At 41.2% G+C, this 11,341-nt stretch overlaps 2 pseudogenes; one reads left to right on the top strand and one right to left on the bottom strand.

Annotated features, from left to right (window-relative positions):
• Positions 1-1,264: 1,264 nt before the first annotated feature.
• Positions 1,265-2,991, bottom strand: LOC122067479 (annotated as a pseudogene).
• Positions 2,992-7,476: 4,485 nt separating this feature from the next.
• Positions 7,477-8,587, top strand: LOC122067480 (annotated as a pseudogene).
• The last annotated feature ends 2,754 nt before the right edge of the window (positions 8,588-11,341 follow it).

Raw genomic sequence — 11,341 nt, 5'->3', positions numbered from 1 at the left:
AGAGAAAAACTGTCAAGAATGGTGTCGATCGTCTTCAACACACTAGGTGAAAGGTACAAATCAATCATTTATGTTTTGATTCGATCATTTATGTTTTGGTTTGACATTGTGTTCTAGTTGTCTGTATGAGAACCTATTAGGCTCTATTGTGAAACCCTAAATAGTCTAACACAAGGTTTGTGCCTTTTTGAGGAAGATGAAGGATTTGGGATAATAAATGAAATCTAGATCTGCCAATAGCATCCCACATGACATCACTATCAACAAACCTCAGATGATCGATGGTCCATAACAAATGACACAAGGGGCAAGCAACCTTCTTCCCAAGGCATCAACTGTCACATTAGCTTGAAAAATGTTATGGAAATTTTCCAAGAGATCCCCTAATTTTTTTCGGTCCTTAATATAGTCAATAGAGGCGAAAACATAAATCATATTTTATTTAAACAGTGATGAAATACAAGACAACATCAACTACATTTCAAACTGCAACAATACTCATTTTCTAGATATAAGTTTTCTTTATCAGAAAAAAAGAAAAAAAAAATTGAAATTCAAATATTGTCCTCCACCATTATTTCTATTTTCCCAAGCCTTGTGCCGTTCACATAATCCCTAGGATCGTGTGAGGCAAATCCTGGTATGAGGAGCCCAAACAGCCTTGCCCCAATAGGGATGCTATCCTCCTTAAAGTCTTTTCCATGTTGGATGCCAGCAAACAGACCCCTAAACAAGTCCATCCATGCATTAATGTGCTAGGAAGGAAAGTACAATGGATTGAAGTATTTCTTGTCTGGTTCTTCCTTTAAGATTTGTTAAACATAATACAAACATTATTAGCAAAAAAAATAAAATAAAAGGAAAGAAAAAAGAAAATTACCCATATAACACCTAGATATAATGGCCTAAAATAGAATAAATGGGCAAGTATTTTCTAGTGAAACATAAGGGCTACGCCTGGACATAGAGGAATGCATCCCCAGGAGGGGCACAGGGGTTATTTCATGTCCCACTTGTCTAAGCGTAGGCCCTGTGTCCCACTCAGAAAACTCTATTCCAAAATAAATTGATAAAACTATATAATTAACGAAGGAAGATCAACTCAATTACGTGAGCCTTATGCCAGCTTTTGTAATAGATACAAACTCCGAAGTGGACAAAAGGTAAAAGAGCCCATTGAGGGGGTACCCTAGGAACAATGTCATATCTATAAACCACCCTGTAATACCCTGGAAGTCCCATTTAACTGTTTCTCCATGATATATCAAAATTTCCTATCTTCAACCCTAGGCTGTCCAAAAGTATAAACCCCACATAATCTATCTAAGATGGAATTTTCCTAGTGGTACAAAAGTATAGCAGGGAAAAGAATTGCAAGTGCACCACCTAAGCTATGCCCAGTCACTAATATCTTGGCATTTGGGTTTTGTTTCAGCAATTGTCGTAGCTTCTCCTTTATGGTGTAATATGCTAACACCTTATCTCCTTTGTTCTCCTTTGGCCAACCTGTCTGAGCATTCTTTGTAGGGGTGTCAACAGTCTGGGTTGGTGCGGTTTCGGTCCGATTCCACCGGTTTCGATGTGACTTTGGAACTGATCGAAACCGACCCATTAAGGATTTATCGGTTTCGGTCTGGTGTTGGCTTCGGTGCGGTTTGGGTTCGGGTTGATACCGATTTGGATTTATCAGGTTCATTTCTGTTTGGATCGGTTTTTTAAACCGGTATGGAGCCATTAGGAAACAACCACATGTTGAACTGCTGAACTTCGGTTTCTTAAATCGATTTGTAACCGGGTTGGTTTGGTTTTTGGTCTAGTTTAGATTCGACTTTCCATACAAATGTATACAAAACTATGCAAATTTTGATTTTTTTAATGAATTTTGGAGTGTTTCGGTTTCTTACCGATTTGGTTTCGGTTTCAGTCCGGGTTTTGAGCCGGTTTCGGTTTGGTTTCGGGTTCATCCGGTTTTTAATGCGATTCGGTTTGGTTTTGGGGTTGCAATACTCGAAATCAAACCGAACCAATAAGGCTTCAGTTCGATTCGATCCGTATTGTTATCGATTCAATCTGATCGATTTTACTGGTTCGGTTTAGGAATTGACACCCCTAATCCTTTGCATCCTTTTGAAAGCCAAGAGCATTCATGAAACCACCATACCTTTCCCGTTTCACCCAAGTTGAGCCATCAAAAGTCAATATCGGTGGCCAATCCCATAAATTGAACAGTTTCGTGCCACGGAATGCGACAACAATCATCACGGCATTTTCTGCCTTGTCACAAAATATGAAAGCTTGGGTATCTTTTATTTGTAAAGACTCTTTATTCACTTTTTTATTAAAAAGTATTGTAATAATTTTTTTTTGGCAAATCAAAATTTTATTCTTTTAAATGTGAAGAACGCGCGGATCCTCAGTGGCTTCTTAATCGTTACATAGTGTAGCGTAGAACCAACGGTTGAGATAACCTTGAGCTGTACACTTAGATCTTGGGCTGCATGTCTTTGGGCTTCTAGCTCTTAGATCAATGTTACACTACGTAGCATGCTCTAGAGAACCCCGATCCAAATAACAGACAGTTGTTGAGCCAGAAGAATCCATCAACCACAAAAGGACAAAAGTAAATATATAGGACCTCACCATTCCAGAAGTTATAGAATCCACCTAAATGCATCTGCATTTCATAATAATATTAGAATTAGAACTATTGTAAGACACTCAATTTCCTATTGATGAGAGAGAGAGAAAGAGAGGGGGTACTTACTACCATTAATTTCTAGAGTTAATAAATGATCACCCCAACCAAAAGGCCTTTTAAGATATGAGAGACAAAGATATATAAAATATACCTTCCAGTAGCTGGTGACAACGTTTTTCACATATTCTGGATTCTCATAAGCTACCTTAGAAGCCATCATGCAAAGATCCAATGGATTGATGAATTTTATGGCATGGATCGGAATCTTAATCAATAGAAGACTGGATAAGTAAGAGTTTCGTAGAGATTTTCGATCATCTATTAACGCAATTATCGACTAATAACTAGCGGATTTCGACTTTGGAATCTTTAGTGACCCTTCACAAAAAAACACACATCAATAAAATGAAAATTTGGAAACAAAATTTTTAGCCAAAGGAAAGTAAATTATTCCAATGAACGAAAAAAAAAAAAAAAAAAAGTTCTTATTCAATCTTGGTATGACCTAATTCATGCAATTGTGGGGTCAATATGGATCTGCTTTGACAAAAAGAGAGAACAATTTACAAGACTTCAACACAGTGAGAGAGAGAGTTCAACAGTTCACAAGAGTTCAACACAGTCCACAAATGCACACACACCAGAGAGAGAGAGAGAGAGAGAGAGAGTTGAAAACAAAAGTTCACAAATGCTCATGCATGAAGTTGCTTGAGATTGGGGGCTGGTCTGTTTCTGAAATTTACAAGCTCTGATGCAGAATCACTTGGAATGATAAAGAAGTATGGTAGAGTGAAGACCTGTAATAATGCGAATAGGCAATCCAAAGATGCCACCATTAAGGACAAACAGATTCAAGGTGAACTCTATGATCAAACCAAATAAAGCTGCTGGTCCACTCAGCCATATCATTACCCTCTGGAGGATTAAAGTGATAAGTTTTATCAAGTTGTCCAAGAAGCTCTCAGGCTTGGTCTCCTGAGGACCACATTCTACAATTCCCGAGCCCTCTAAGCTTCTACCAAACACTAAGAAATCGGCATAGATGTTCTGTGCCCTGTTAAGAAAACGGAAGTGGAAGAGGAAAAGGATGAGCATAGCATCACAACATCATAAACCAGGTCGTCTGCTGCCCAATCAAGGGATGAAGGAAGACCGTTCAGTGCTGCTACCACCGGAAGACAGTCACAGTAAAAAATGAATCGTTGGATGTGTAGGTTGCGAGCAAGAAGGACCCCGTCGCGGATGGCTTCTACCTCCATTGATGATGCAGAATACGCAGTTCATGATTTGCACTTTGCTACAAAGAAGATGCTCCCTGGATCCCAAATATTGACTCCTCTTCCTGTCAAGATTGAGGATGAACACCAAGCCACATCAGTGAAGATGAGGAAGTGGTTGTGGAGGTTGTGGTGACTTGATGAGATGGGAAGATGTTGAACACTGATCTGTGGATTTGTGGTAGAGCACAGGGCTTGGTTATACCAGCATCTTTGAATCAAGAATGAATGAAAAGCATCCATTCTTGGATGCAATAACCTTGAAATTCAGATACATCAAGCCTTAGGGGTGAGGCTCTCCAACATTCTGCAGCATAGCTGCACTTAAACAAGGCATGATCAATAGACTCGTCTGCTGCATGGCAGATTGGATAAGTGGGGCTTTCTCTGATTTGCCTATCAAAGAGTAGTTTGTTGACTGCGAAGGCATTATGGCCACATCTCCATAGAAATAATCTAATTTTTGGTGCCACTTCCATTTTCCCCAAATATTGGAACAAAATTTATCCGGACAAGAAGGCAAGGGAATGGAGGAAATATCATTGTCTGTTGATAGACATATAAAATAAGCTGATCTCACCGTGAATGCACCATTCTTTGAAGGGATCCCAAGCAAACTGTCTTCCCGTTGTGGGGAGAGGACTGAGATGCGTTGGATAGCTTCCACCTCGATATGGCTGAAAATGTCTTTAAGGAGGTTATCTTTCCATTGGCTAAACCTCCAATCAATAAGTTGATTCACATGGTACTGCTCTAAATGGGGGGAGAGAGTTGGTGATACAGCCGTGGGTAATGTCGGAACCCATGGGTCATGGAAGATGTCGGTGTTCATACCATTTCCAATCCCTTCCTGTGAGAATGCTCTTCCAGCCCCATGAACTACTTTTAGCTTGGGCAACCTCAAGGAAATTATAATTTCAGAAATATTTATATTTGAGGGCCTTGACCCAAAGGCTTTGAGGCTGATTTAGAATTCTCCAACATTGATGAGCCAAGAGAACTTTGTTAAAGGAGTTGAAGTCCCTAAAACCAAGACCCCCTGATGAGGGTGTTTCTTCCCAACCACGGCACGGGCAGGGATCGTTCTGACCAATGCTGCACCTCGGCCCTCCATCAGGCTGTGCTATTGCCTCGGCCCTCCATCAGGCCGTGCTACTGCCTCGGCCCTCCATCAGGTCGTGCTGCCACCTCGGCCCTCATCAGGCCGTGCTACCACCTCGGCATCCCATCAGGCTGTGCTGCCACCTTGGCCCTCCAACAGGCCGTTCCGCCACCTCAGCCCTCCATCAGGCCCTGCTGCCACCTCGGCATCTCATTAGACCGTACTTCCACCTCGGCCCTCAATCAGGCCGTGCTGCTACCTAGGCCCTCCATCAGGCCGTGTCGCCACCTCAGCCCTCCGTCAAACCATGCTATTGCCTCGGCCCTCCATCAGGCCATGCTGCCACCTCGGTCATCAATTAGGCCGTGCTTCCACCTCGACCCTCCATCAGGCCGTGCTGCCACCTCGGCATCTCATCAAGCCGTGCTTCCACCTTGGCCTTCCATCAGGCTGTGCTACTGCCTCGGCCATATCTCGCAGCCCTCCATCAGGCTGTGCTGCCACCTCAGCCCTCCAGCAGGCCATGCCACCAGGCACCTCGGCTCGACCAACCTGTCACATCGGCTCGACACAGTCAAGTAAGGCACCCAGAAACGTGGACGCATCTACTCTTACATTCAAGGGACGTGATCCCTGATCACAGGGGCAAGACTCTATCCACTACACGTCATCAGAGGCATCCACCCCTCTCACGACTTGCACCTCCGAGATCAATGGAGAATATTCCCAGAATATGCCTTGGAACCCGAAATATTCCTAGAATCATGGAGCCACTCCCCTTAAGGACTCTACGCCTGAACAAGACTCTCCACAAACGCCCTTCCTTTTCTCTCTATCAGCAGCATATAAATATCAAGGTAAGCCTCCATCATACAGGATCGATCAATCACTCCTTTTACCAGAAAAGCTCTCTTGAGCATTTGCTGTGGAAAGATCTGACTTAGGCATCGAAGAGTCCCCCGTCGGGTCAGTCCGGCTCTCCCCTATCATCTTTTCTGTGCAGGCTGGCCAAAGCACCAGGAACTGCAGGGAAGAGCATCCAGTCAATTTTTGCCTCATCACCCCCAAACTTCTTACTTGTGCAAACCTTACTTCATTTCACCCAAGGAATTCCCTGACCTTGGTTGTTTTTCCACCAAAATATTTGGATCATACAGTTGAGTTTCTTACAGAGCTCTTTTAGTAGTAGGAAGATAAACATGGCATAAATGGGTATGCTTGTGGCCACCACTTTGATCATAATTTCCTTCCCAGCAATTGAGAGTAGTTTGTCACGCCATCCGGATAACTTGGACTGAACTCTCTCAGATATGTAAGAAAATATTTGGCATTTTGATTTCCCAAAAGTCAATGGGAGGCCCAAATAAATTCCATGGGACGTCACTTCCTTAATATGAAGGACGGAAGAAGCTAAACAATGGACCTGATGTGGTGTTCTAGAGCTGAAGATAACACTTGATTTTTCCACATTAAGTTGTTGCCCTTAAACTCGACCATAGTCATGGAAAATCTTGACTATAGTCTCACATTCAGTTCCATCTGCTTGCGAGAATATCATGCAGTCGTTGGCAAACAATTGGTGGTGGATGGAAGGACCCCCTTTGCTAATGCGGATGCCTGACAGTGTTCCAGTACGCACAACATGATTGAATTGGCTCGATAGGGCTCCTTGACAAAGGATGAGCCTCGCCAGGGAGTGATTTATCCAATGATCTCACCATTTATTTTCATATGGTACTCGATCGTAGTGACGCACTGCATAATCCAGTGTACACATTGACTTGCAAAACCCAGTTTGAGGAGGAGATTTTTTAAGAAAATTCTTTTCTACTCTATCATAAGCTTTACATAGGTCAAGCTTTACATAAATCCTTTTTTGCTCTTAGACCTCTTCAAATGATTTAGGACCTCGTGGGCAATGTAAATTTTGTCCGAAATGGAATGCCCTGAAACGAAGGAGCTCTGAGTGGGACTGGTTAAGGACTGCATTTATGGTTTCAGTCTATTAGTCAAGCCCTTTGCAATGACTTTGTAGATAACTGAGCATAAGCTTATGGAGTGTAGATGTCCCATTTCAGTAGGATTCTTCCTCTTGGGAATTAAACTCAATGATGTTTTATTGAAAGCACAAAGCATATAACCATTTGAAAATAAATGCTTGAAAAAAAAAATGGGGGATAAATTTTGCCTGAAGGCATCGTTCTATCTAGCTCGTGTAAAAACATTATTTGTATAATAAAAATAAGGGTAATTTACAACGTCATTCCCTGAAGAATGCCAATATTATAAGAACACCTCCTCTCTTTCACTAAATTAGACTCATACACTTTATCGTCAGTTTCTGTTAAGTGATGCTTTGAAATGACAATTTATTCCTTTTGAGAAAAACACCATTATCTTACTACCCCAAAAATACCCCACTCTTTACCTGTACCGTTTCATTCTCTCTTTTGTCACTTTCTTTCCTTCTATCCTTCTCTCCCCACCTGCACTCGTTATTCCGGCGATTTCCAACCGAGTTGCTAGTTCTGTCACCGGCGAGTAGATTCATATGTATATATGCTGATGTCTTGTCGGTATATATATTAGAGGTAGCAGAGCCCAATAATGGAGTTAGTGATTCCAATCTGGATGCTCACCATTGAGGGGTTCTCACTGTGAGAGCGTTCCCGTGGGAGAAAAACCCTAGAAAAGCCCCCCTCGGCCCTCGGCCCTCGGCCCTCAGCCACAACTCTACCTTCTCCTCCCTCTCTCTCGCTCGCTCGCTCTGGTTTTTTATTCCTTACTCTGGAACCCTAATCCTCACCTTTTGAATTCATCTCTGTTAGCAATCGCCGATCAAAATGACTCTAACAGGTCGATTCTGGGGGCTAATGAAGAAATACGGGAAGGTCACTTTGGGCGTTCACTTCTCCGTCTCTGGTGCCTCTATAACGGGACTCTACATCGCCATTAAAAACAACGTTGACTTCGAATCTCTTCTCAGCAAAGTCGGTATATCCGGTATGGCCAAAGAAGAATCCGAGAAGATTGAAACATCGATGCCTCAATACGAGACTCCCGATGGATTCGCCCTCGAAGAGTTGCAGGAACTTTCCATCCCATCTGATCAACAGTTGAAGAAGAGGTCTCGGACGGCCGAGTTGGCAGCTTCCAGTGGCGGAGCACTTGCCTTGGCTGTTCTATGGAACAAAGCTTTGTTCCCTATCCAGGTTCCGATCACTGTTGCTCTCCGATCGCAAGATTCCTGGCGAGGAGAAGAATTATCAAGAGCCATGGACATTAAATGGTGAAAGCTTGTATCCATTTGAGTATTCATATATGTACTCTTGATATTTGAATCCAGAAAGAAGCTAGTTGGGGAAGACGAGAGGAGGATTTCCTTCAAACTGGTAAAAGTTCAGTTCGGCTTTTTTTTAAACTTGTGTGTGTGTGTGTGCATTCGATTTTGTTCATAAATTCTAGATATACCCAAATGAAAACAATTGAATGCGTCTTCTTCTTCTCTCACATGTTTTTCTGGTTTCTTTCTTCGTTTGAATTTCGGTGAGAGAGATTAGATTCATGCCCATTCTTCTCCAACGTTCTTGTTTGTGGCGAAATCGATTTGGGTACTAATGGGGGTAATTTCGGTAGTTCATTATTTTTAAGGGGAAAATGGTATTTAAAAAAAAAATGAACTATCAGCATATTTGGTAATGAGCAGTCTCCACATAATACTTAATGATGTTTTTTCAGGTTTGAATTAATTCTATTCAGAGTTCCAAGGTTTTGTAAATAATAAAATACCATTGACCATCGTGATGTCACTTTATCATGTACTTGAGATGTTGCAGATAAATATTTGACTAGTCGAGTTAGTGGGAGGATAGATTTATGTACTCTGAAATATTTTATATGGTTCGACAAGTGGGTGGATGTTCAATATACTAGGTTGCTTTCAATACAAGAAAATTACAGCCAGATTTTTTGTTCCATAACTGTTTTGGAACAGTTTTAGTGTTTTGTTTTTGTTCTATAGCGGCTTCAAAAATGTATTTCTATTTATGCATGTTTCTACATTGATTTATCATTACCATGATATTGAAAAGTTATTTATGAATGACATAGGTAGAAAATTAATGGCATTTTGTCCTTACATGTCATATTTGGAACGCTCTATGCTGAATAAATATATTAGAATTAAATTGGATGTAAACTTTCACACATGTTTGGTTGCATAATGCATTTCTAAGGAACCATGAAAGGGTGGAGTGGAATCAACCAAAGTGGTACATCTTATTCTTCTATGGGTTTCCTCAGGGCAGCAAAGTTAGTGATATTTTCCCAAAGGTGATGTCATCAAAGTTAAAGAAAATGACATTACCCTAAAGGTTTTTAAGCCCAAAGGTGAGGGGACCTCGAAAGTTATTGTTCTTGTCACAGTAAATAAGGATTTACAAGAGAACCAGTGCATTCTTATCGCAAAGGGTATGAATGCAGTTACAATTATAACTCTTGTATTGTTTTTATTATCTTGGTGACACATTTAAATATATGATGTTATACATATAGATATATCTTTGATGAGGAAAATATGATATAATTGAGCGTAATCCATCAAAGTGGTACATCCAATTTGATTGTGTCTTCCTCAGCAATAAATGTGGCATCTCCCAAAGGAGATGTCATCAAAGTTTGTGGACATTCAATTTAATTGTATATTTCTTGATAGTAAATGTGACATTTTTTCAAAGGTAATGTCATCAAAGTTTGTGAATAAATATTCACATATTAGGAGGGGACATTAACTTAGGAATTCTTTTGCCTAAAGGTGATTGAATTTCCTAATGTTTGTGCTCTTTTCACAGTTAAAACAATGAAATAAGAGAACTAGTGAATTCTTTTCCCAAAGAATGGGGTACAATTTTAATTATAACTCTTTTTTAAAACATATTGATGATATTACATACTTTAATATTGTGATTTATATTTTAAAATTTGGCATGTATTGTGTTGTTATTACTGCCTTAGCAGGATGGTCATTCTCTTAAGTTATTTATTTTTCATTCCAGTTTTTACTGATGACAACTATCAAAAGGGATGGAGGAAATAGAATTACAAGTGGGTCTTTTTGACTTAGACTTGACACTTAGGGAGCCTAAACTTAATCCTCTCATAGACACAAGTTAGCAAAGGAGAACGAGTAGATGTTGAAGTTATTAGATTAGTTAGGATTTCTCCAAGTTCAGACATTTATGTTGAGTTTTTATATGCTTAGTTAGTGAGAGCTTTCTATTCTTAAGCACATATACAAGGAATCTAATCAAGTGGCAGATCATCAATGGAGGATTTTTCGAGCCCTGGAGATGATCCTGGAGGTCGCCATCCGCCGGATAGGGGAAGACAGCTCCGATTAATTGATTTCTGGATCCTTCAAACTTCCTTGGTGCCGGCAGCGCCTCCTTGTGAGGTACTAGGAGGTACCCAAGGGCAGCAACCTTCTGCTAATGCGAGAACTGATGCAACGAAGATATCTTTTGCCTCCATTGTTGGAGATGCTAAAACTCTAAGCAATGATAAGCCTTCGGAGGCTCCACCCCCAAATAAATCTTACGCCAAAGTGGTGGGAAGCGCTTCACCGGTGGTGGAAGATCTCCCTGACCCAATTCACGCTAGAAACTCCACCAAGGTGGTCATTCCTCCAGAGGCATATGAGGATCGTTTAAACAAATACCAATTTGCCCTGATTGGTAGAATCAACTTTCGATTCCTCTCCTTGGATGATGTTCACAAAGAAGCTCATGACTCTTGGAATCTGAAAGGGAAAGTGAAGATGGTGCCGATGGGTAAAGGCTTCACAATTTTTCAGTTTGATTCTGAAAATAACATGGCTTCGATGTGGCAGAGAAGCCCTATGAAGATTGGAGGTCAGGTTGTTCGCTTTCAAAGATGGCACCCTGACTTCAGCATTCATGAAAAGATGGTCAACAAGGCCCTAGTTTGGGTGTGCTTTCCAGATCTACCTCTGGAATATTGGCACAAAAAGGTCATATTGACTATGGCAAAGGCGGCAGGGCGGCCAGTTGCTCTTGATCATCGCACCAAAAATGTCATTTATGGGAACTATACTAGGGTTCTGGTAGAGATGGAGGTGGGGGCTCAAAGGCTTGAAGAGCTCCAAGTTGAACGCAGGCAGCCTAGAATTGAGAATTTGTTTTGGTTCAAGCAGAAGGTGCTTTACGAGGATTCTCTGGGAAAATGTGGCTTCTGCAAAAAGGTGGG

Source organism: Macadamia integrifolia, unplaced genomic scaffold (assembly GCF_013358625.1).
Source record: "Macadamia integrifolia cultivar HAES 741 unplaced genomic scaffold, SCU_Mint_v3 scaffold2926, whole genome shotgun sequence".
In the NCBI taxonomy this organism is placed as follows: Eukaryota; Viridiplantae; Streptophyta; class Magnoliopsida; order Proteales; family Proteaceae; genus Macadamia; species Macadamia integrifolia.
Note: the sequence above shows the minus strand (reverse complement) of the source record. Positions and strands in the feature narration are given on the sequence as shown.